The sequence below is a fragment of the Triturus cristatus genome, chromosome 4_1 (assembly GCF_964204655.1).
Source record: "Triturus cristatus chromosome 4_1, aTriCri1.1, whole genome shotgun sequence".
NCBI lineage: Eukaryota > Metazoa > Chordata > Amphibia > Caudata > Salamandridae > Triturus > Triturus cristatus.
Genome location: NC_140585.1, coordinates 437,310,047 through 437,336,247, shown reverse-complemented (window position 1 = coordinate 437,336,247; position 26,201 = coordinate 437,310,047).

Here is a 26,201-nt window from a genome sequence, read left to right as displayed (position 1 = left end):
GGTTCCACGTGGGACAGAGAGGCCCTGGAGTCCAAACTGTCACTGTGATGCTCTGCTGTTTTAATATCTTCTTATTGGGGGTGTGGCTTGATGCCAGGAGGAGATGACTGCTCCCTGCTGACGCTCCGCGGCAACTCTGGGGGGTTTTAGACCTCCGTTCCTGTTTCTTTTCATGTTTTGCTGCTAATTGGACACCCTTTAACCCATGAATATTGCCTGCCTGCAATGGATTGAATTCACTGACCGGTGAGCAGCTTGTGACTCCCCTTTTCTTTTAAATGTGCGGCTCGTTCTCTTCACGGGACTCGCACCCGCCATTTTGTATTTTTTGACAGAGTCTCAGCTCTCACCGCAACGTTGCTATTTCTATTATTTACTCGCAATATGCTGTCAAAAGGAGTATGAATTGAATTGAATTGCTAAGAGCCACAGTCTTTGTACCTCGTCATGTACCTGTGAGTTCTTGAAGGTTGCAATCATCATCATTGCAGTTTTTCTTATGGAAATTGGCTTTACTGAAAACGGTCACTCACTTTGCAAGTGATATTTTGAAGAGGTCTAAGAAATACTTGAATTTGGTAATAGTTTATGACTATCAAGTGGAATATTAAGGACTATGCGAATGTGTTTGACAGCACATTGCTCTGTTTTCTATCAAGAATGTCACTTGTAGTTGTTTATTCAGTCATAAAGTGACACAACAAAGGAACGTCTAACTACAATTGTTTTTCATCCGGGCGTGGCTTGATTCAAAGTGAGGTTATATGACGCGTAGCCCCTCTTAGGTATTGCATCCGCCATGTTGTTTTTTGTTCCCTCTGCAATATTGCTATTTTTGTTGAAATATTCCTCTCAAATAAGTTTGTCATTTTCTCTATCAACATATCTCCGTGACGGAATGTCCATGTCAATTTTTCAATGACTTTCACTGGTTCACATTATGTGTAGGAGGTGTTTTTTCAAGCTTTTGTCTTTTTTGCTATAAAAGTATACCTTACAAAGTATTCTTTCTCTCTCACGAGTCTCCTAATTGTTCTCGATATCTCTATTCGCCTTTGTTGTCTGTAAACGCTGTATATTTTATGGGGAGAACGAAACCAGTGAGGCGTTCCACACAATTGTCTGCTTCGTCATCTCCTCTTGAAGACAATAATCCTTTTAATAGTCTTCAATCCACCATGGAAGAGAATTCTAGCAATAATGTATCCCTCTCACTGGGTGCTTCTTCATCGTCATCCAATATTCCTCTTCCAACAAAGAAACCTTTGCTCAAATCATCGGTCTCCTCCAACCTTGCATCTGGCAAACGTGTTAAAAAAGATCCTCCATCTCCTGTCACTTCTCCTCCTCCCATATCTCTAGACTTACTTTTGGAAGAAATTTGTGCTCTTCATCCTCATATGGAAAACAAAGTTGTACAAGTGGAACAACGCGTTGACTCTCATCAAACTGTGGTGGACCGGATCCCCGCAATGCAAATGGAAATTTCATACCTTATAAAACAGATAAAAAAACCTTGGAAACCGCAATAGACGTAACAATTTTCGACTATATGGTCTGGTAGAGGGGCAAGAAAGTTCAGATCCTATAGCAGTTTTCAAATCTTTTCTTCCAAACATTCTGGGTATTCCTGAGTCCCCAATTCTCAACATCCAAATTACGCACCGCTTGGGACATAATCCACGTTTTCCAACTCCTTCTACAAAGCCAAGAGGTGTTATTATGTACTTTTTAGCATATACTGACTTATTGAGAGTATTGCAGGCAGCCAAAATTAAAGGCTGAATATCCTGGCAGGGTTCTAACCTCTTCTTTTCCCAGGATTATGCGAAGGAAACAGCAGACAAAAGAAAAAAATTCTTAGCTATGAGACCTGCATTGCGAAATCTTAATGTTAGATTTGGCCTTTTTCACCCATGCCTGTTCAAAGTAACTTACAAAAATAAATCAACGACCTTTGAGGATCCGGTTTTGCTGCAGCGATTCATTGACAATTGTAGAGAGGAAGACAGACATTTTTAGAGTTTCCAACATTTGATGCAATACTGCATAATTTTCTGTCTTTTGCAATGCTATCTATTTTGCTTTGCCTCTGAAATTGTTATTAATTATTCAAGTTTCAATTTGTTTTTTCATAGTTCCTTGATCTCTTGTCTCTTCTATTAATGCTAGGTACGGTATACTGTTATTTGATCCTTTTGATTAGTGATTTTCGTTTGGATGTAGTGTCTTCCCTCCCCTGATCTTGCCCGAGGTGTCTGGTCAGCTGTGTCACTTTCCTTATGTGGCTTCACCACCCTCGTTTTTTGTATGTCTTATTTGATGTTTTTGTTTTGTCTTACATATATGTAATGTTTATTCCCTTTCCTCTCCCTTTTTCTTTTTATCTCTCTTTATTTCTCTTTTTCTTTTACTTTCTCTTCTCCCAACAATCCTTTTCTCTTTCCTATCATGGAATCTACATCTCTTTTTCTCCTTTATACCTCATATTACTAGTTGTTTTCTTTATAGTCACATTGTATCCTATATTTCATATATATCTCAGATTTTTTTAACTTTTTTAAATCTTGGCTATATGCTTCTTTTCTTTTCGGTCTTATTATTATTCCTATCCACTTTTTCTATTTTTTAACTTAATTTGCCTCACAAATTTACTCTAATTTAGATGAAATTGTGAATTGTCTCATGGAATGTTAAAGGTTTAGGTTCACCTATAAAACATCAGAGAGCACTAACTTATCTTTCTAATTCAAAATGTGATATTGCGTTGCTTCAAGAAATCCATATTGTAGACAAAGAAGTTGCCAAACTTAAACGACAATGGGTTAACCACGTTTTTGCTTCCCTGGGTAATGGAAACCGCAATGGTGTAGCTATTCTATTCCACAAACGCTTGGATGTTCAAGTGCTTTCACAAGACTCTGATGATCTAGGGAGATGGGTGTCTGTTTCCCTTTTAGTTAGCAAAATTCCCATTACGCTTTTTAATCTTTATGCTCCTACTTCCTCCAATAATGCTTTCTGGCCCACAACTTTATCCAAATTAATGACTTAGAAAGACGATTATCTACTGATAGGTGGTGATTGTAATATGATGATTGATCCTATACTCGATCGTAACTCCAAAACTACATTTATCCCCTCTCTTATGGACACTCAATTTACTTTTACCATTGCACAACGATCTTTAGTGGATGCATAGAGACTTTTTAACCCCACCCTTTTAGAATATACTTTCTTTTCCCCGATACATTGTTCTCAATATAGATTAGATTATTTATTCCTTTCTCAATGCCTTACTCAACATATCATTCAATCTGAGATTGGTCTTGTACTTATTTTGGATCATGCTGCAGTATTTTAAATTTAGACCTGCTTCCTCCGTCTCATGGTACTAGACGTTGGAGATTTAACAACTCCCTTTTATTAGATCATAATTTTGCCCAAAAGTTTGAATCTTTTGCTAAGACCTTTTTTCTCGAAAATGAATCTTCACATATTTCTTCACAAATCATATGGGATGCGTTTAAAGCTGCTTCGAGAGATTTCATTATTTCATATGTATCTGGCAAAAAGAAATCCTCTTTAGATACTTTAAAATCCCTCACTGCACGTATTAAACAACTAGAGCATTCCTATTATCGTACAAAGTCTAAGTACTCTCTGGAAGATCTTATTAAACTAAAATTCATGTTTTATAAATTGCCCACTGATAATGCAAATGCATTTTTACTTAAAGCATCTGCGAAATATTATGGAGGTCAAAATAAATCGGGAAAGCTCTTGGCCAATTATCTTGAAATAAAATAAGAATGCTCCAAAATCAATTCTATTCTCACTTCATCTAATCATATGCTTTACAGAAATGATGACATTCTGGCTGAATTTACCCAATGTTATTAAGATCTTTATACACTTGATTCTTCTTCATCTCCAGATAATATTTGTCAATATTTATCTTCCATTGATCCTCCTTCTCATCTTAATGTAGACTTTTTTTAATTGGATAAAGAAATTCAATCACAGAATATCCTTAATGCAATATGTATTATTAAGCATGGTAAGGCGCCAGGTCCTGATGGGTTTACCATTGAGTTTTACTCTCACTTTTCTCAGTTACTTCTTCCTAAACTTCATCAACTTTTTCTTTTCTTCACATCCTCTAAATCTTCCAGTGGCTCTTTCCAAGACGCTCTAATTTGTCTCATTCCCAAAGAAAATAAAGATCCCTCCCTGTGCAAAAATTATAGACTCATTTCTTTGATCAATTTGGATTATAACATTTTTGCAAAGCTATTAGCCCTCCGCTTGTAATCTTTGTTAACTCAATTAATCGGAGGGGAACAATGTGAGTTAATTAAGGGTCACCATATTGCAGATAATATAAGATTATTTTTTAATGTTCTTAGTAAATCCAAATCTTATCGGCTACCTCCCTAGATGCTGAAAAGGCTTTTGATCGCGTGAGTTGGCCTTTTCTTTTCTCTACTCTTTCCTGGTTTAGATTGGTAAAACTTTTATTTACTATGTTTCTCTTTTATATTCATCCCCCATGTCATCTATTTTAGTTAATGGCCTTCTCTCTTCTTCATTTTCCTTCTATCGGGGTGTTAGGCAAGGGTGTCCCCTTTCTCCTCTCCTATTCATTCTAGCTCTTGAGCCATTTCTGATAAAGATTCGTACAAATTCCTGAATCTCTGGTTTTCAATCTAGTGAAAATCATCTAAAGGCCTCTGTCCATGCTGACGATATCCTACTTTTTCTTTCGCATCCCCAGACCTCTCTTCCTGCCTTCCTATCGGAGGTTCATCTTTTTGCTTCGGTTTCAGGATACAAATTAAATGTTGACCAATGTGAAATTCTTCCTCTAAATAAACTGTTTTCATGTAGATTATCTTTCTTCCAATTTCAGTTGGAAACCTAACAAAATTAAATATCGTGGCTTAGGGTTCATGCCTACTATTAATGAAACTGTATCCTTGAATCTAGAAGAATTACAACTAACCATGAAAAATCTCACGTCCAGATACAACCCTTTGTTCTTGTCCTGGTGGGGTCGTTTGGATGTGATTAAAATGATGCTGGTCCCTATAATTCTTTTTTATATATCTAATCTTCCTATAAATATTCCTCACTCTCAATGTAAATTAATTTACTCCATCTTATCAAACTTTTTATGGAATAGTAAGAAGTATGTCTCTTCAAAAACTTAAAAGACCCAAGTTTATGGGGGGTGTTAACTTTCCGGACTTTCACTCTAACCATACGGCATTCTTCCTCAAGCAATCTGCCTTTCTCTTACCGGAGGACAATGCCTCGGATTTACCTTTATGGTCAATATTGAAAAAAACTTTTTTCATCCATTCTCCTTTAAAGAATTCTTATCCTTTACACGTAGACCTTTATCTTTGTCTCTTCCTATCTTTAATAATATTTTAAAAATGCTTCATCCTATTTTCATTGGTCACAAATCCCCTCAGGATCAATTCTTACATTCCTCCTTTTGGTACAACCGCCATTTTCGAATCTATAATAAAACTATCTTTTGGAAGGATTGGCATGCCAAAGGCCTTCATTGGGTTTCTCAACTTTTTCATAAGAATCTTTGCATTTCATTTGTTACCGCTCAAGCAAAATTCTTATAATCTTCGTCCTGGAAAACGAAATTCAATTCTTTAATCACAAAAATTGGTGGAAAATAAGGCGATCTTCAAGAGCAGCTAATACCACCCAGACTCTATTCTATATATACAATAGACTCATGTTCTCTTTCCCATTTCACTTGCGATTAAGCTTGACTCCCTCTGGCAACCTGTGACCACTTTTTTAGATACTTCTGCATTGCATACTTGCACTCATAATCCTCGAATTGAGGAAGTTCCTAAACCTCCATGATTGTTTTTTTCATTTATCATATTTACAGTAAGATATTAATTAATTTTTTCCTTGTTTATTCTACTCTCGACTTTGATGATAATTTCTCAAAATGTGATTATAAATTTTGCTAGAACTTGATGATTGTCTTTCTCCCCCTTTTTCCCTCCCCTCCTTTTTACTCTTACAGATTTTTTCATAATTTGATCATTTATATGTACGGTTTTATCTTGTTCATATTATATTGTATCTTAATTATATGCAAATAAAACCTTTGTTGAAACGAATATCTTCTTGTTGCTCAAATTGGTGTAATTTCTGATATTTATATCTTTCTCTCGTCTTAATAGCTTGATTTTGCTTGCGAGAAAGTGTCTCTCGTAGTCTATGAAATGCCACTCATAATAACACTCAATTATGAAAAGGTCACACGTAGCAATCTGAAACCTTGGCAGCTATGTGGAGAGCTTTCTGTTGCTGTTATATATTCTCCTCCAATTTATATGCAAATGACAGTGCAACTCATATAAAAAAAGTGCAGACGACTCAGTGCTCAAGCGTGTGCATAAATACATACAATATACACATGAAGACATCATCAATGTTCCCTGGTTCATAATCAGGTTGTTTTAACATATATGTGAGTACAATATATCACAATGTGGATTACAAATAATCAGGGAACCAAGGGAGATATATGTCTATTTGCCTGTCCCAAATACACGTCTAGGGTGAGTGACAGGGGAGCTTTGTGCATTTCCTCTAGAAAGCCACAAACAGTGGGTATAAAGTGCCCAGAACCCACTCATTGACGGCATTGCTCTGGTCAGAACTTTGTATCTCTGTGAATCGCCTCTGCTGCAAGAACCGTGGACACCGCATCGTCAATTGTGTGGCACATCATCTCCAGTTTCTGATGCATCTCTGACTTTGCTCGGCTTGGCGTCCGTACATTACCTTCAAACCTGTGCTTCGACGAAGCATCGCCTTTTGATTCCCACATCTTGCTCCATCGACGATGCACTTAAGGTGCTGTTCAGTGGGCCAAGTCTGGTCCCTGTATCCAACCCACGCTCCATCACGGTCGGCCTGAACTTTTGGATTTACTCAGGTCTAGCGCGACCAGTTAGCCCCAGTTGATGCTTTAAACTTTTAAGCACTACAATCCATTTAGTCTTTACAAGTTCATAACTCAGGGTCTACCTTTTATATGTTTGTTATCTTGATCTTGCTTTGTTCGTTGAATTAAGCTCTAGTTTTCTAACCAGGTGTGGTATCTTTTGTGTGCTGTTTTCACTGTTTTACTGTTTGAAGCATTACACAAATACTTTACACATTGCCCCTTTAGCTAAGCCTGACTGCCCCGTGCCAAGCTACCAGCGGGTGAGCACAGGTCAATTTAAATTCTGTATCTGACTTACCCTGACTAGGATGGTAATTCCTGCATGGACAGGGTGCACAACTCTGCCAACCAGAAACCCAATTTCTAACACTCACCCTTCATTAAATTTCAGCAGGTCAAACCTACCTGAATGTAACAGAGAAAGCATGTGTGGTATTTTTAGTAAACTGAGATGGAGTCTCTGATGTGCATGGGTAGGTCATTCTATGCTTTAGGAGCAAGGTAGGAGAAGACATGACTGCTAGGTCTGGTTCTGCATATGTGGGGGGAGGGGGCTACTAGGAGTCTGGCTCAGCAGACGTGTCTGGTAGGTTTGTGGAAGGTTAAGCAGTGTTGAGGTATGTGGGACCAATGTTATGCAAAGTTTTCTATTTGGGCATGATGGGTGTGAAGAGTGCTTCTTTGTGTATTCTGAGCCAGTGGAGTTCCTTGAAGTATGGGATTATATAAATGTGGGGTGAGCCTGGCCACAGAGTTTTGTATGGTCCGGATTCTTCTTGTCAGTAGTTGATTCTAGCCACTTATAAATCTTTGTGAGGTGAGCATCTTGAGTGTGCGGAAGCAAGAGACAGAGACTGCATTCATCTGGACGGTCATGGTGAGTAGGGTAGGGCGATAAATTCTGCTCCGCCAGCGGAGTTTGCAGAGTTTTGCCCATGTCGCGTTCTGCTTGTAATGCAGAGTGCCAGCAAAACTCTGCCAACTGCTGCGTGTTGGAGTTTTTTCTCGTGCGCAGCTCGATCAACATTAAGCTGGCGAGCATGAGTGAGAATTTGTGACTCCTAGCGTAATTTTTGGGTGCTAAAATGGCACCCGGCGAGATTTTCTCAACGCTGAGTGTCATCATCATAGGATATATTCCATGGACGCGAATGATGCTGGCAGGTGGGGTCGTGTAAGCATTGAACTTGTTATTCAACAGAAACTCATAATGGGTGCTATTTATTGCACCCGATATAGAACATACTGTAGGGCATCGGTATTTATCTGGAGCAAAGACAAGCACCATGATTACGACAAACTCAGAATCAAGGCCTTTGTGCTGGAATAAATGATAACATCAAACACTGTGTAATTTACCACCAATAAGTTTAAATACCGCAGGCAGCTTTAGCTAAAATCCTACACCACCAACACAAACCTATTTACGGCGGGCCCTTGGTTCAGGAAGTTGGAAAGAGAAACTCCGATAAGCAGTAATGAAAGCTCTAGTGAAAAGCACGTGCAGGCTTCTGAAAAAAAATGCATTGTCTTTTCACTTCAGTTCAAGCTCAAGTTCATGTAAGGATCTGGCATTTCCAAGCTCTCAGGCTGACCTTGAAAGTAAAATAATAAAAAAAAATCCTCAGGAAATTGCTACTTCCTGCATTAGCTGATCAACCTTAAATAAGTAACAGTCTGCCGCACAAACTCGACCGGCTGATGAACTTGGCTTAAACTGCGGGATCGCAGACCTGACAAAGTGCATTAAATGTGAAACATCACTATTAATAACAACTTGTAAAAAAAAAAAAAAAGAACAGCATTTGAGCTGATAAGGGAGAGAAAGGCGGAAGAAAGTGGAGCAATATGCTTCCAGATACTGGGCATAGTTTTGGTAATTATCCATGAAATCACGGGTGGCGACAGACCCAAGCCCATTGGTCTGCGCTTGTACTTGACTTGTTTCACGTAGGTGCGCGGAGCCAGGATGTTTGCTTTAGCTGACGGCTGGGAAACACATATTGGTCATTCAAAAAGGTCGACAAAGGGTACTTTTAGACCCAATTGTAGGCGGGAGACAGCAAAATCTGTCTCCAACGCTGACAGACACCGCGACGTAGACACACGTTTGTAGGCACACGTACGCAGCTGCACGTGTGTGGCGGTACAGGCGCTGCCGAGGTCAACAGTGGTACATTTAGTGAGGCTTCGCTGCAGTCGCTGTTGTTTCAAACAGGAGCGCTGCATTGTCCAATTGGCCGACAACAAGCCTGCCCGTCTCCTTAGAAGGACGGTTCTCCCATTTGTGTTTTTTTGTACCTTCTACAAAATGTGAGATGTAATCTGACACATGGCTAAAGTTTAACAATATTCTATTATTAATCTTGCGTTTCCAGTGTGGCGCCAGCATAGCAATGCTGGTAAACGTTTAAAATAGGAATCTCATAGCGGTAATAAATGTATAGATTTGCTCAAAGTTGCAAGAGAAAGGCATTAAAAGGGGAGAGGGGCCTGCCCCAGCCGTGGCCCTCAGGGTTGGATTGGGATTAAAAATCTCCCCGGGCACAACCAAAAAAAAAGGGGCTCACATTTGCATATTGCCTTTCCGCAAAACACTGCTTCGGCGAAATTTTATTAAAAAAGGTGGAGAGGTGGGTGGGGGGGAGGGGGTAGGCAGGCGGTCAGGGGAGGTAAAAAAAAATGCACGGATTAGTTTATACTGGTGAACCACACCTGAAAACAAGTGAGGCCACTTTTGCTCAGGCCACCTGCCCCGCTCGAGCATATTAAAGGGGTGGCCTAGTGAGAGAAAGGGAGCGACACCTCTGCCCGTTGATAAAAGGAAAATAATGGATGCCTATCTACCTCCAAAAAGGCCACTCAGGCACCCACTGGGCCGCTGGCGGCAGAATAACGCAAAAAACTGCGGTGGTGATAAGGCCATATTAACAGTCTGGATGGCATCATAAATATTTTTTACACCTTTTGCCCGTAATTTCAGACATTGGAGTGAGCTGTCCCCCTGCAAGCAGCCTGAGAGTTCTTTAACTCTCACTTTCAGGGGCCAGCTTGCGCTCCTGCCGTGATCAGTGGCCTTCAGCAGCCCCTCCCCAACCTGGCACAGGCTGTTATCGGCCCATTATCATTCTGTATGTCGTGTATGTATGTGTCTGTTTTAAAAGGCTGCGCCATTGGCTTTGCCAATACTTATTTCACTGGCATGGGAACGCATACGTCATGACGCATGCACGTGTCTGCGAATGTATAAATGGGTTTTCCTAATAAAGAGATTTCATGAGAAAATGACCCCCAATATGTAAACATCAATTGTAGAGCATATATTATGGGGCTTGTATGCGTCGTGACACTTGCACACCTGTGTTGTGAAGTATGCACATGCTTCAGGATGCACAGCAGCATTTTTAATGTATTGTTTGAACATCACAGCCATTTTAGAATGGTAAAATTAAGTTTTTGAAAAAGTGAAAAACAAGTGTGAGCCAATGCACAAAAAGAAAGCGTGTGACCTAGGGCCATATGTAGGTAAAACGTGTTTTGCGATTCTCTAATTGCAATTTTTAGGGAATCGCAATTAGAGAATTGCAAAACGGAATGTAGGTAGGATTAGCAAAATATTTTGCGATTCCCACCTATTCCTTATTTGCGAATCCCAAATTGAGATTCGCAAATAAGGAATACCTTGCCATTCATTCCTATGGGCTAGAAGGCCCATAGGAATGAATAGGCAGACATTCTCAATTTGCGATTCTCAATTAGAGAATCGCAAATTGAGAATGCAATTTCAAGGTTGCAAGGGTGTCAATAGGACACCCTTTTGCACCGCTGAAATAAACATGTGTGCACATGTGGCGCACATACATGCGCTAAGGGCATGTATGTGCGCCACATGGCACTTTGAAAAATGCAAAAAAGTGCATTTTTCAAGGAAATCGCAAATTACCACCAACCTGAGGTTGGTGGTAATATGCGATTCCTTAAGCCAAAATTGCACAACTTGGGTGCTTCCTACATTGCATTTAAGGAATCGCAATTTGGGATTCCTTAAATGCATTAGCAAAATAAGGAATCGCAAATTTTGCGATTCCTTATTTTGCGTGTGGGTTTTTGTGTGCTACATAGCACACTGCCCAAATTGCGATCGCAAATGCCGAAATTCGGCGAATTTCAGCATTTGCGATCGCAATTTGGCTTCCTACATATGGCCCCTAGTAGCACTTTCCAGCCACCGGACACTCGCTACATTTTTTTCTTCGAAAAGAGCCAGTAGAGAGGCAAGTAAAAAGAAAGAAGGTGGGGGTATAAGAACAAGAGAACATATAGGCGCAAGAGAAAAAGAATGCCCACCCCTGTAGTGTATCCTCCAAAAGAAAAGAAAAAAGTCTTGCCAAGTCAGCAGAGTGAACACTGTGACACAGAAATGCTGCTGGGCAGGAAAACCACAAGAAAAAGGAGGAAAGTAATTGAAACAAAATCTCACACCTGAGATTGGCAAGGAAGTCATCCAATCATAAGCAATAGGCTGATCCAAAGTCCACTTAAGAATATGTTATGAATTGGAAACAATAGGTCTTCTAATACATAGCTAAATATGCTGGTAGCTTAGACCTTTGCAGGCAAGCGGTCGGCCTTCAGCACTGATTCACATGGAAGAAATAGCCAGAAGGCGTAAAAATCACTGCTTAACAAAACATGCATTTGCAAAGTATAATTTCACCCAGAAGGGTATCAGGTCCTAAGCAATTGATGTTTATTGTTACCCAAGTCATTGATATTCGACCTCAGAATATTTTATGTACACATCTGGATTTGAGCCTGTGACTATGGCTTCAAACAAAGATTTCTGAGTACATGCATTAGTACACTGAGCGACCAGATCCAGCCTGCCCTTGGGGCCATACTGCTAAGCACGTTTTGGTGACAGAAAAGCTGAATTCACTACATTATCTCACGCAGTAATGAGCACCCTGTCACGTCTGTGCTAGGAGTATTATTGGGTGCTAAACTCTGGCCATTGACTCTAGTGCCAAGAAAGTGCACGTGTGTGAGACATCTCATATCTCCTAAGCATCTCACTAACTGTCAGAGAAGCAGTAAAGCCCTCTCAAAGGAAGCCAGTGTTGCAGTGGATCTTCCAGTGGACTAGTGCAGAGACTGGGCAATCTGTGCTGGGACCCTTTCAGTTGGTGGTAAGATTGCCTGCATCTCATTCAGCCTAATTTATTTTCTGTAGAAAATCATAAGACATATTTCCAAATAGAACAGGGTGTTACTTCATGAATTTTGTATCCAGCACTTTTTAGTGAATACAAAGACCACTCATTAGTTAGAGAAAGTGTTGTTAGACCTGGCATCATTGTGTGGTAGCCTGTGTCTTTTTGCCTCTACCTCCTGTATTTTTTACTGTATGCTGGACTTCGTTTTTGCTGTTTTTTTTTTTTAACTATGGGCACATTACCGCTGCTGTTCAGTGCTAAAGTGAACGTGCTCCCTTCGTATATTTTGATTATGACTGGTTATATCTGATTGGCATATTTGATCTACAGCTAAGTCCCTAGTAAAGTGCACTAATTGTGCCCAGGGCCTGGAAATCCAATGCTACTAGTGGGCCTGTTGCACTGTTAGTGCCACCCACATAAGTAGCCCTTCAAACATGTCTCAGGCCTGCCACTGCCGTGTCTGCAAGTGCAGTTTTAAACTTCCATGTTGACCTGGCAAGTGTACCCACTTGCTAGGCCCAAACCTTCCCTTTTAGTACATGTAAACCCACCTCTAAGGATGGCTCAAGGTAGCCCCATGGGCAGGTTGCAGTGTATGTGAAAGGTAGGACATGTACTGGTGTGTTTTACATGTACTGATAGTGAAATCCTGCTAATTTAATTTTTCACTATTGTACAGACTATCTCTCCCATACGTTATCATTGGAGCTGCCTTGTAACATATTACAAGAGTAACTTTAAATCGGGAAAAGATAGAGATTTGGAGTTTGGATTCCCTGAACTCAGATTTAAAAAACACATCATTCTGACAAGGTGGTTTTTAAATTGTGTGTTTGCCTGCCTGTGGAATCCAAGCCTGGTTTAGACTGACAGTTGGGATGCTTGTGCATTTACTAGATAGTCACACAAAGGTAGCTGAGGTGTCCCCTGCAAATCCTGATTGCCCATCACCAGGCTGATGGGCCATCCTGCGCTAGAGTGGTGGGAATAATTGTCACTGACACCTGAATAGGGCTGTGCCTGTCCTCTCACAATGCTGTCTCCACCCCCCTGTAGTGTGTTGAGCCAGGACAGAGCAAGGCAGGATCTGTGCACTACAAAGACTATCCTTTGAAGTATGCCTACTTCAAAGGCGAAATGGGGGTATACATATTGGCCTGTAACCCCACATTTTTATAAAACTTCTGGCCTGAGAACTCTGCTGAAGAGCTGACAGGGGGGAGTACTGCCCCTTTGCTGTATTGCTTTGCTGTCTTGACCTGCAGTTGCTGCTTCTGTCTGTGAGCAGTGAAAGAACTGGAATTTGCTTTCTGGAGTCCTACTTTCCAAGTTCTCCAAGGGCTTGTGTATGCCTGCCTCCTGTTGGAAGTATCAGGGCCATCAAAAACATTATCTGCACCTCCCCTGACCTCCTCTGCTGGGAGTTCTGACTTGTCAAGTGGTGCCAACTCCAATTCTGCCCCCTTGGAGGTCGTTTTGCTGCTTCAAGAACTGCAAATCCACGCATCGCCATTCAGTGCCTGTTTTTTCTACCGCAAGCACGCCGTGCGGTTTAAAAAACCAACAACAGAGTATCTGTTCGCGGCTGTAAGAACCTCCGCAGGCCGAGTCCAGAGGGCTGTGTCTCCGACGTCTGAGACCCCCACTCCGACTCTGACGCAGGACCTGCTGTGCGGCTGAAGGAATCGATGCATCACCTGTTTGTGGTTAGAAGAATCAACGCAGTGCCTGTTTCGCCACTGCTACATGGGCCCCAGCGCATCCAGATTTTTGATGGTTCGCACCTATGCGGCAAGTTTCCAGTGTATTGCCCTGCAGCAAGGAACTGCTTTCGGAATTGGATGCATCACTCTGCTCGGATTAAAGAATCGATGCAACACTTCTCCTGCATGCAGCAGAACTGATGCCTCCATTCCCCTGGGACTCAAGAATCGACTCATCGCTGTGTTTTCTGATGCTTCCCTCGTTTGCGGCTGTTTTTCGTCTTGGATTTTGATGCATCAAAGATACTTTGTGCTAAAATCAAGGCATCCATAGAGTTATATAGACTGAATTGTTTAAACCTTTAAAAAGTGTTATCTTCAGTGTGTATGTTTGGATTTTTGTGGTTTAGGTCTTGGTTTGTTTAGATAAAGATTAGTTATTGTTTTTTAACTGGTGTGGTGTCCATTTATAGTGTTTTCACTGTGTGTCTATGTGTTTTATGTACAAATGCTTTACATATTGCCTCTGAGTTAAGCCTGACTGCTTGTGCCAAGCTACCAAGGGGATGAGCAGGGGTTATCTTGGCTGTGTAACTCCCTTACCCTGACAAGAAGGAAGGGCCTTACTTGGACTGGGTGCATACCACTGCCAACTAGAGACCCCCATTTCTGACATTGGTGGTGAGGATAGGACTTGTGTTTGTGCTTAACATACAGTGATTGGTGTACACTTCATAGTGCACACCATTAAATGACCACATACTGCTTTTTGATTTTCCCTATTTTTGACAACCCTTGAGTGTTGGATCTACAAATCATGTCTCAGCTTGGTGAGCCAGTAGTTGAAGTTGCAGAGGTTGTGTTTGAGATAGAGAGGCTGAAGTCCTATATGGCGCCTCAACTTAAACAGATCGGCAAGGATCTCAATTTCCCTGTTAAAAGTTCCACTAGGAAAGAGGAACTGCAAAAGGCGCTGAGAGCCTGTTGGGCAGCAAGAGAGGCAGGGGAGGCTGAGAATGAGAATGTAGAGGTACAAAGCCAACAAGTGAGTTTTGGAGCTCAGGATCTGCCTGTAGGGGGAGCACTCTTCAGACTGGCAGCAGTGTGTCATCCAGAATTCTGTCCCCAGAGGAGCTGGAGAACAGGCGACTGTCCAGAGAAAATGAGCGGGACCTTGAGAAGCTCAAGTGGGAAATGAAAAACAAAAATCTGGAATTGGAAAGCAAAACGTTGGGATTGTAGCACAAGCAACAAGAAAAGGAGAAGGAGAAAACCCTTGCTCTAGAGGAAAGGAAATTGCTTTTGGCTCATTAGTTGAGTATGAAGCAGCTGGACCTCAAGGCCATGCAGGCCAATTCCAGCTCAAATTGTGTCAACGTACGACCTGTGCAATCTGAGGGGAGGGTGCACATTCCCAAGGATATAGTAAAGGATTACAGAAGTAAGGATGACATACACAGTTGTTCTTTTGCCATGTGAGTCAGCTCTCTACATGTACCAGGTCCCTGATATACGCTGAGGAGGGGCAGGTCTTTGAAAGCCCTTTGAGGTAGAGGGGAGGAACACTTTGACAGTCCTAGGGCCAACTCAGAATCTAACCTACTCTGCCATGAAGGTTGCCCTGATCACTAGGTATGGTCTCACAACAGAGCAGTACAAGGTAAAGTTTAGGACATACAAGAAGTCTGATTCCCAAACTTGGCTTGAATGTGTAGATTCTTTTTGCAGATCACTGGATGGTTGGGTGAAGGGCGGTCAGGTAACAGACTATCAGGGGCTGTATAATCTAATTGCATGAGATCACTTATCTAGTATATAAAGGTGGGAAAGGTTATATTATCAGTAGGACTGTCATGTGTCACGAGGGGGGGGGGGAAACCCTTTGTTGGGACTAGGGCTCTCACACGGCAATTCATCCCAGGTCCGGCGGCAGGGGTAGGTCTTTGAGCACGAGCGTCAACCGACGCAGGACCCACGTTGGAGTCCTTTTATCCGCCGGTCACTGCTGCAAGATTGCCTTGTCAGTACAATAGGTTACTTCTGAGCACCTCTTAGGTATGTAGAATCCACACACCTTCGCTGTAGATAGTTTATATTTTTTTGATCCTGATGAATTGCCGTGACCATTTGCTGGCTATTTAGGCAAGAAACATGTTGATCTTCTTGAGTGTAGGGCATACATAACTAGCAACATAACCACTAGTGGCTATACCCACCTCATTTTTCACTTATTTTAATTAGGCTGTTTACCACTTTAATAAATATTTTTCCGTGGACAAACAGTACCTATTTTAATTCTTTCACTACATCTACACACTCTAGGGCCCCTTACCCCCACAGCACCCTTCGGCAGGAACAGAAGATCCCCGCTAAAGAGCCCCATTACTGGGAGCCCGTCAGGAATTGCAGCGCCGACCTGACGAGGGGCAGGCTCAAATGATGAAGCATGACACCTAGCTTGCTGGGTGTGTGAGAGCCCTAGTTCCAACAAAGGGTTTCCCCCCCCTCGTGACACATGACAGTCCTACTGATAATATAACCTTTCCCACCTTTATATATTTTTCTCTGATCAGAGGAACTTTGTACTCTTTTTGTACTACTAGTCGTTAGGGTATGTACACTGGACCTCTTTAAACTTACCCACCAGTCCCTCATTTTGTTGACATCACTTATCTAGTGTCTGTTTTCCAGACCTGCACCATCATCTGATTGACAGCAAGCTGACTGGCCCCATAAAGCTTGCTCAGGAGGCGGACTGCTGGATGAGTACCAGGGTTCACAAGAAGTATGAGGGAGACTCCGCCAAGGGTGGGCAGGGTCCCCAGCAGAAGAGTGGGGGGACAAGGGTAAACACAGTGAGTTCTCTAAATGGCCCCAATCTAGTTCCCAATGTAAGGATTCCCGAACCCCAGTGATAAGAAACCTTGGATCTCTACAGGGAAGGCTGCAGAGAGGGGTCCCTGCAGGTGTTATGCATGTGATCAGGAGTGTCACATGAAGGGGGATGCCAAGTGTCCCAAGCGGGCACCACCAACCAATGTTGGGAAGTCACAGGGGTTGTCCATTGTAGTGCTTGGGGAGGAGTTGGTTCTAAGAGAAGGGTGGGAGCCAGCTGAGAGGACCCCTTTCTCTCTAGATTACAGTGAGATGGTCCAGATGATCCTCGTGCCGGAGAACACTAAGAAGTATAGGGGGTGACCATCAATGGACAGAGAGTGGAGGCTCTGAGAGACACAAGAGCCAGCGTGACTACTGTCAGGTGTCACCTGGTGTCTGAAGAGCAGGTGGTCCCTAATGTGTTTCACCAAGTAGTTGCTGTGAACAACTCTGTGTTCCAGTATAAGGTGGTGCAGGTTCCATTTGAATGGGGGGAGTCTCAGGTTCCTTGAGGGTAGCTGTGAGTCCATCCATGCCTGTTGGTTGCCTGCTAGATAATGACATGGAGGATTTCTCTTGGAGTAAGGTGGAACGCAGGTCACACTTGGAGATGGTCGGTATGCCTGAGTGGGCATATGTGATCACTTGGTCTATGGCAGCCAGTAAGGGTGATTGGAAGGACCTGGAGCCCGAAAGAGTGCCCAGGTGCCTGCCAAAAAAAGGAGGGGCAGGGGGCACTGGAAACCCGCTCCAGAAGTTCCCACGGTCGGGGAGGAGACTGACCTTGAGGGGGACACCCTTAAACCAACAGGGGAACAAGTGGCCAAACTGGGAGAATTTCCTAAGCTGACCCATTGGCAGCAAGAAAGGGGTCCCACCAGGGAGGTAATTCTGCAAGGAGCAGCAGGAGTGCCCTTCTCTTGAGCGTCTTTGGCTGATGGCTGCAAAACAGACAGCTGGCAAGGAGTCTGGATCAAATTGGATCTATTGTGAGAATGGTCTCCTGTATACTGAGCCTAAGGTTGCTGAGCCTGAGGCAGTCCATGTGCTGGTGGTACCCCAGCGCTTCAGAACCTAGGTTTGGCTCATGATGTGCCTTTTGGCAGGACATTTGGAGCAGGACAAGAACTTTGAAAGGCTTGTAATCACTTCTTTTGGCCCGAAGGAGAAGGCACTCTGATGTGCATTGCAGGTCTTGCCAAATTAGCCAGGCAAGTGGCAAGAGTGGAGGGAGATGTAAGGCTCCACTACAACCTTTTCCCCACTTTTGAGCGGGTGGAAATTGACATTATGGTGCCTCTGAACTTAAAGGCAGCCATGGGCAACAGGTGCATCCTAGTCTTAGTGGACCATGCCACCGGGTACCTGGAAGCTATCCCTCTGAGGGCAATGACAGCTTCTGTAGTGGGTCAGGCACTGATGGGGATTTTCCCCCTCTTGGGTTTCACCAAGGAGGTGGTATCTGACTGGGGGACCAACTTCATGTCCAAATAAATTATGGCCATGTGGGAGGTGTGTTGGCTAAACTACAAATTCACAACTTCTTACCACCCCAAGGTAATGGGTTGGTTGAAAGGTTCAACCGTACCCTAAAGGGCAGTATTGGGGGTCTGTCAGACTCCACGAGGCATAGTGCGATGTCCTCTTACCATGCTTTTCCTTCTCTTTGCTGACAGGGAGGTACCACAGAAGGCTGTTGACTTTAGCCCCTTTGAGCTGCTGTACGGGCACCCTCTGAGGGGACCGCTAAGTCTGGTGAAAGCTTAGAGAAAGCTTCCAGGAAGCCTCCCAATATGTATTTAGCTATATGCTGGCTTTCAGAAAACAGACAGCGCGCTTCTGGAAATTGACTCAGGCAAACCTAGAACCAAGCCAGGAGGACATACAATGCTGGTATGACTAGAATACCCCTCTTGTTGAGTTTCAGCCTGGCCAGAAAGTGTGGATCATGGCCATGGTGGAGCCCTACACTCTACAGGACAAGTGGTCCAGGCCCTTTGAGGTGATGGAGCGCAAGAGTGATTTCACCTACCTGGTGAAATTGTAGACTCCAAGAATCCCTTTTAGGGTCCTACATGAGAACCGCCTCAAACCACACTTTGAGAGGTCAAAATTGCCCATGTTCTTGGAAACAAATGATGAGTGAAAGGAGAGAGTAAACCTCTTCCTGACCTCCTGTATGCCAAGGAGCAGGATGGATCTGTGGAGGATATGAACTTCTCTCCCACCCTAACCCTAGAATAGCAGAATGACTGCCACCAGTTGATGGGGTAGTTTGCCTCTCTGTTCTCCTTGACCCCAGGAGTCACCCAATGGTGTACTCATGATGTGGATTACTGGGGAAAGTCCACCTGTGAAACACAAAATCTACTGGTTGACTGACAAGGACAAAGCCAGGAACAGGTTTCCAACATGCTAGCACTAGCATCCCACAGTCTCAAAATTGCACTAAAACTCTTTTTATAGTTATAAAAGAACTATCCAGCACTGAGAAACTGACAAAGTCTCCTGTTCTTTCTAATTAGTCAGTGTGAAGGACTTGCTCTCTTCTTCATTGACAGAGTTGAAAATATACACACGGTGCTATGAAGGAAAAACACACTCAATACCAAGTCAGAGGTAGCAGAATCATTCAGTGCTAGAGAGGCCCCTGCTATTTTCGATCCCATAAGTTATACTAGATTTTCCTTCAAAATGGACACCTGGACCCCCATGGACTCTACCTCCTTTAATCACCTCCTCTCTAATATTAAATCCGGCTCCCCACTTGATCTTCTACCTCCACACGTATTAGGGCAGTTGGATCCCTCCATTCTAGTAATGATAATGGAGCTCTTAAATGCCTCCTTAAAGGATGGGATAGTTCCCCACAGATGGAAACATGTTATGATCCTCTCCCTCTTAAAGAAAGCCAATTCTTATCCCTCCATTCCAGCTAACTTTCACCCTATCTCGTTGCTCCCTACTTTCTCAAAAATTCTGGAGAAGCATGTCAATGGTCAACTAGCCTCCTTTTTTGAACCCCAGAACTTTCTTCACACCTCCTAATCGGGTTTCAGAGCTGGATTCTCTACTGATTCCACACTGTTGGGGGTGGCTAGATGAAGGTGAAACTGCAGCACTCATTCTATTAGATCTTAGTGCCGCTTTCGACACGGTATCCCATCATACCCTGGTAAGAGCCCTACAGTCACTAGCTTGGACAGAATGGCTTTAGAATGGTTTTGTTGCTTCCTTAAGGACCAGACCTTCCAGGCCTCCTCCTCACAGCCAGTTCTAACTCTCATGCATCCCCTCACGGTGTCCCACAGGATTCGGTGCTGAGTCCGCTGTTATTTAATATATACATCTGCCTTTTAGCGGAGGTTGTCAAAAATGCTGGATTGTCCCTTTTTTCCTACGCTGACGATACAAAGATTATCTTTTCCTTCTCCTCGTCACAAGGACATAAGCCCTCTGACCTCAACCTAGGATTGAGCAAAGTTGCTTCCTAGATGCAAAATAATTTGCTAAAATTAAATGCCGACAAGACGAAAGTTATGATCTCAGGCAAAAGACATGACCTCCAGGAACCACAACATTGGCTCCCCGAATTGGGAGAGGTGTGGCTCACTGGTTAGAGGTGGCAGACCCGTAAGCAGAGAATCGGCCAGGGACCAGGGTTCAATTTCCGACGCGGCAGGGTTGTGGACCAGGGTCAAAACGGACTCGATAATTCTTGCCTCGGTACCTACTCTAACCAGGAACACACTTGGCAACTCTGGGCATTAAGCTTGCCTCATCTCTACAATGGCCCCCCAAAGACGCCGGGGATGCCTGGTTTCACCTTGGAGATACCCAGAAAGGGACCATCTCACAGGGATAGCCAGGACGGGTTCCCCAGCGGTCTATAGCGCTGGGACACTTCCGAGTAGCTGTGCGCTGAATAAATTAAAATAACATAACATAACAATAACATCTCTTCTCACGCCAGTAAACAGTGTTCAGAACCTGGGTTTCATTATAGATGAACATCTATCGATGAAACAACAAGTGGCTAAGATTTCATCCACTTGTTTTGCAGTCTTGCGATGGTTGAAGAAGACTCTATGGCTGATTCCTCTCTCAGCCCAGAGAACTGTGGTCCAGGCTCTTGTTATTTCAAGACTGGATTACGGTAATGTCCTCTATCTGGGAGCAGATAAGACAACCATCCAGAGGCTGCAGCTGGTGCAAAACGCAAAAGTGAGACTTCTTTTTCTGCAGCCTAAGTTTTCCTCTGTCTCAGGGAATCTACAAGACTTACACTGGTTGACGGTGTCGAATCAGGTAAAATTTAAGGCTCTGTGTTATATGTCTAGAATTAAAACAGGTTCGACCCCAAAATATCTGCAGGATTTGATGCAGCATCACCTTCCGTCCCACCACCTGCATTCTGCTCAGCAAATGCGGTTCGATGTTCCAAAAATCAGACAGGCCCGTATGAGAGGCCGGTCATTGGCTTACCTCGGACTGACCATATGGAAATCCTTACCAGCCTCTTAGCGAGGTGAGACCTCTTTGCTCGCCTTCCGCAAGGGTGCAAAAATCTGGTTGTTTTTAAATTAGCCCTTCTTCGTACCTTTTTCTTTCTTGCCTACCCTGCTTGGTGCCAAAAAAAACCTCAGGGTAGCTGTGCACCCTACAAATTTTAAATGACAATAATAAAAGCACTAGGGGTGATAGAGCCCTCTGGCAGTTCTTGGGCCAACCCAAAGGTCTCTATTCCAAAGGCAGCAGCATCTGGTGCCACACCTAAACTGTGGTTCTGTGTGGACTACCTTGGGCTTAGTGTCATCACCAAGACCCATGCGCACCCCATCCCCAGAGCTGATGTACTCATAGATCGGCTGGGAGCTGCCAAGTACCTCAGTACGTTGACTTAATGTCTGGGTACTGGCAGATTGCCTTGTCCGATGGGGTCAAAGAGAGGTCAGTGTTCTCAACACCAAAAGGGCACTTACAGAAGATATGCCTTTCAGGTTGAAGAACGCCCCTGCCACCTTTCAGAGGTTGGTCAACCAGGTTTTGGCTGGGCTGGAGGATTTCAGTGCCGCCTACCTGAATGACACTGCAGTGTTCAGCTCCAGCTGGGAGGATCACTTGCACCACCTCTAGAAAGTGTTGAAGGCCCTGCAGAAGGTGGGCTTCCCTATCAAGGCCAGTAAGTTCCAGATGAGGCAAGGGTCTGTGGTGTACTTAGGACACCAGGTAGGAAGCTTCTAGGTGGGGCCCCTACAACCCAAGATTGACACCATTCGGGCTTAGGAGTCCCTCAAGACCCAGACAGAGGTTAGAGACTTTTTAGGTCTCCCCAGTTATTGCAGGAGGTTTGTCAAGGGCTTCGGCACTGTTGTTGCCCCTTGACTGAAGCTGACTTCGAGGCAGCAGCCCAGGAAAGTGATCTGGACTGAGGGTTGCCAGACCGCTTTTGATGCCCTGAATGCAGCCATGTGCACAGCACCCATGTTCAAGGCACCAGACTTCTCACAAGAATTTGTTGTGCAGGCAGATTCTTCAGAGCATGGTGTGGGGGCAGTACTCTCACAGCTGAATGAAGAGGGATGGGATCACCCTGTAGCCTTCATTAGCAGGAGGTAACGTCCCAGGGAACAGATGTGGAGCACAATTGAAAGGGAAGCTTTTGATGTTCTCTGGTAGCTGAAGAAGCTAAGACCCTACTTGTTTGGGACTCACCTTTAGGTTCAGACAGACCACAGGGTCTTCAGATGGTTAATGAAGATGAGAGGTGGAAATCCAAAACTGTTGAGGTGGTCAAACCCAATAGAGAATGTACTTTATGGTGGAACCCCGCCCTGTTGGAGAACACACGCCAATGCTGATTAGAACTCCCCAGAGGTTGGGTAGTTCTCTCCACTTTCAGCTGGAGGGGACACGTGCTAGACCTGGCATCCTTTTGCCTCTACTTCCTGTATTTCATACTATATGCTGTACTTTGTTGTTGCTGTTTTTTTTTAGTCTGGGTACTTTCCCACTGGTGTTCAGTGCTAAAGTGCAAGTGCTCCCTGTGTAAATTGTGATTATGATTGGTTATCCCTGATTGGCATATTTGATTTACTGGTAAGTCCTTAGTAAATTGCACTGTGTGTGCCCGCAGCTTATAAATCAAATGCTGCTAGGGGGCCTGTAGCACTGGTTGTGCTACCCACAAGAGTAGCCCTACAAACATGTCACAGGCCTGCCACTGCCGTGCCTCCAAGTGCAGTTTTAAACTACTATGTGGACCTGGAAAGTGCACCTACTTGCCAAGCCCATACCTTTCCTTTCAGTACACGAAAGGCACCCCTCATATCGGCCCAAGCTAGCCCCATGGGCAGGGTGCAGTGTATGTTAAAGGTAGGACATGTACTGATGTGTTTTTTCATGTCTTGATAGTAAAATACTGCTAATTCAGTTTTTCACTATTGTAAGGACTATCTCTCCCATACGTTATCATTGGAGCTGAATTGTAACATCTTACAAGAGTAATTTCAATTGGGAAAAGATAGAGATTTGGAGTTTGGGTTCCCTGAACTCAGAATTTAAAAACAACTCTTTCTGTGAAGGTGGTTTTTAAAATGCGTGCTTCAAAAATGTCACTTTTAGAAACTGGGACTCAAGAATCAACGCATACCTCAGCTCCTTTTGAGTCACTGTCTAGAGTTAATGCACAAACAGCCTGTCAGTCTAACCCAGACGTGGATTCCATAGGCAGGCAGAGGCACAAGATGGTAAAAGAAGAACATGCCCACTTCCTAATAGTAAAACCAAAGGATAAGAGCTGAAGAGCTGTCAGGAGGAGTACTGCCACTTTGCTGTGTTGCTTTTTTGGGTTGGCCTGCAGTTGCTGTTTCCGTTTGTGAGCAGTGAAAGAACTGGACTTTGCTCTCTAGAATCCTACTTTCTAAGTTCTCAAAGGACTTGTGTGGGCTTGCCTTCTGTTGGAAGTCTCAGGGTCATCAAATACTTCATTTGCAGCTCCCCTGAACTCCTCTGCTGGGAGTTCTGACCTGCCAAGAGGTGCCAACTCCAGTTCTAGGCCCTTGGAGGTAGATTTGCTTCTTCAAGAGCTGACAATCCATGCATCACCATTCAGCGCCTGTTTTTCCCACCGTAAGTTCATCGTGTGGCTGAAAAAGCAACGCTTCACCTCGTTGCACCTGAAAAACGGACCCAGCGCTTGTTCATGGCTGGAAGCCGCAGCCTGAGTCCAGAGCAACATGTCTCCAACGTCCGAGACCCCCGCTCAACTCTGACGAAGGCCCTGCTGTGCGGCAGAAGCAATCGACACATCACCTGTTCGCAGTTTGAAGCATCAACACAGCGCCTGTTTCACCGTCGCTGCTGCATCAACCCCAGCGCATCCGGATTTTCCACGCATCACACATGTGCGGCAAGTTTTCAGCGCATCGCCCCACAACATGGAGCCACTTTTGGAATTTGACGCATCGCTTCTCCTCGCAGTAAAGAATTGTCACAACACTTCTGCATGCAGCAGACCTGACGCCTCCATTCCCCTGGGACTCAAGAATCAATGCATCGCTGTGTTTTCAGACGCTCCCCTTCTTTGTGGCTCCTTTTTGTATTTATTTTTGTCCTCATATCACCAGTGTTGCAAAGCCGTGCCTTTAAATACGACCTGTACCACCCTCAGGCAAATTGCAATTTAACAACTAGCCCTGCCGTACCAGTCCTACCATTTCCATGGCCACTGGATTAATGCAGGGATAATCTGGGCAGCGCAAAGGGAAGAAAATAGAGGGCAGAATTTGCAAGACTAGAAAGAGAAGTGGGTAATTTAGAGGCCGCTATTCAACCTTGGAGAGGTTGACAAGAAGATTAGAAGAGGTGCAACTGAATTACAGAATTAAATTGGAATCTGAGTGTAAGGCTATGTAGCAGATAGGGAATTTGAGGCAATTTGAGAACGGGGAAAAGCTGTGGCCCTGCTGGCCTGGAAGGCCAGGATAGAAAAAAACAGGAATGTGATTAAAGAACTGAGGTGATTCTCTCTTATGGAGTCCTTGGAGGAGGTGATTGATGATTGGGAAGGGATTCAAAATCATGTGGTCTCCTTCTTCTCCCTGTTTTATGAGGAAGACACCTTCCCTGAACCCCGTCAGCTTAAAGATTGGTTGGGGGCTATCAATCTCCCAATGTTGACTAGTGAAGGGAAGGTGAGTTTGGAAGCACAGTTCACTCAGGAAGAGATCAGGGTGGCCTTGGCCTGAGCCAAGAAGGGGAAGGCTGCCAGCTTTGATGCCATCCCTTCGGGGGTGTATAAACTTCTAATTGAAGAAGTTCTCCCAGTCTCGGAGAACTTGTTTAATTTGGTATATTCAGGGAAAGTGAGGGTTTTGGAATCATGGAAAGAGGCCACTATGGTCCTGATTCTTAAACCATTAAAGGACCTAGGAAAGCAGAGTCATATCGCCTGATATCCCTGCTCAAAGCAGACTATAAAATCTTTGTCAGCATTTTAGGAGGGAGATTAGCTAAATTGGCTCCTCAAGTTATCCATCTCAACCAGAAAGAGTTTATTCCAGGGAGGCAAATCCATGAATTGACGCAGCAATTAATTGGTTGTATTGATCTGGCCACAACACGTTCGATCCCTTTGGCGATAGCAACATTGGGCGCCAACAAGGCTTTTGATCGTGTTTGCTGTGTCTACCTATGGGAAGTCTTGGCGGCTTTCTTTATAACTACGTTGAAGGCCTTAAACAAACAATCAACAGTTAGAATCCTCCTTAATGGGTCTCTTACATGCAGTTTCCTGATAACTAGAGGCACACGGCAGGGCTGCCCTATCTCCCCATTATTATTTGACATCTATATTGAACCATTGGCTCAGAAATTGAGACAGGACGATGAGTTCATCCCTTTCAGCACAGGCACATATAAAAATAAAGTAGCTCTGTATGCCGAAGATTTGGTAATTTTTACTGCGGACCCGGTCCGAACCATACCCCGGGCTGCTTTTTGTCTTCGATTTCTTTTTTTCACAAAAAATATTATTTGTCAACATCCGTATCTGGCCTGGTATGGCTAGGTTCCCAGATGGTACAATATACACAGTAACATTAATGATGTCAACATTTTGAGTCCAATTAAGCAATCTAAAAACTAATGTGAACAAACACATTTCTCCAACAATAAATGGTAGGACATCCATTTGGTATAAAAAGAATACGTGCCATACTCAACCATCCAGATCGAATATCAAGCCATTTACAACCGTGTCCATCCCACATCATCAAATAATTTTATTCATTACTAGTCTATTGATACAGCTGGAATAGGCTTCAGATGCAGATCACGATAATCTGCCCATCTCTTCTAAATCTTGGGGTGCTTCTGGGAGCAGCCTCTTGCTTTATATACTGG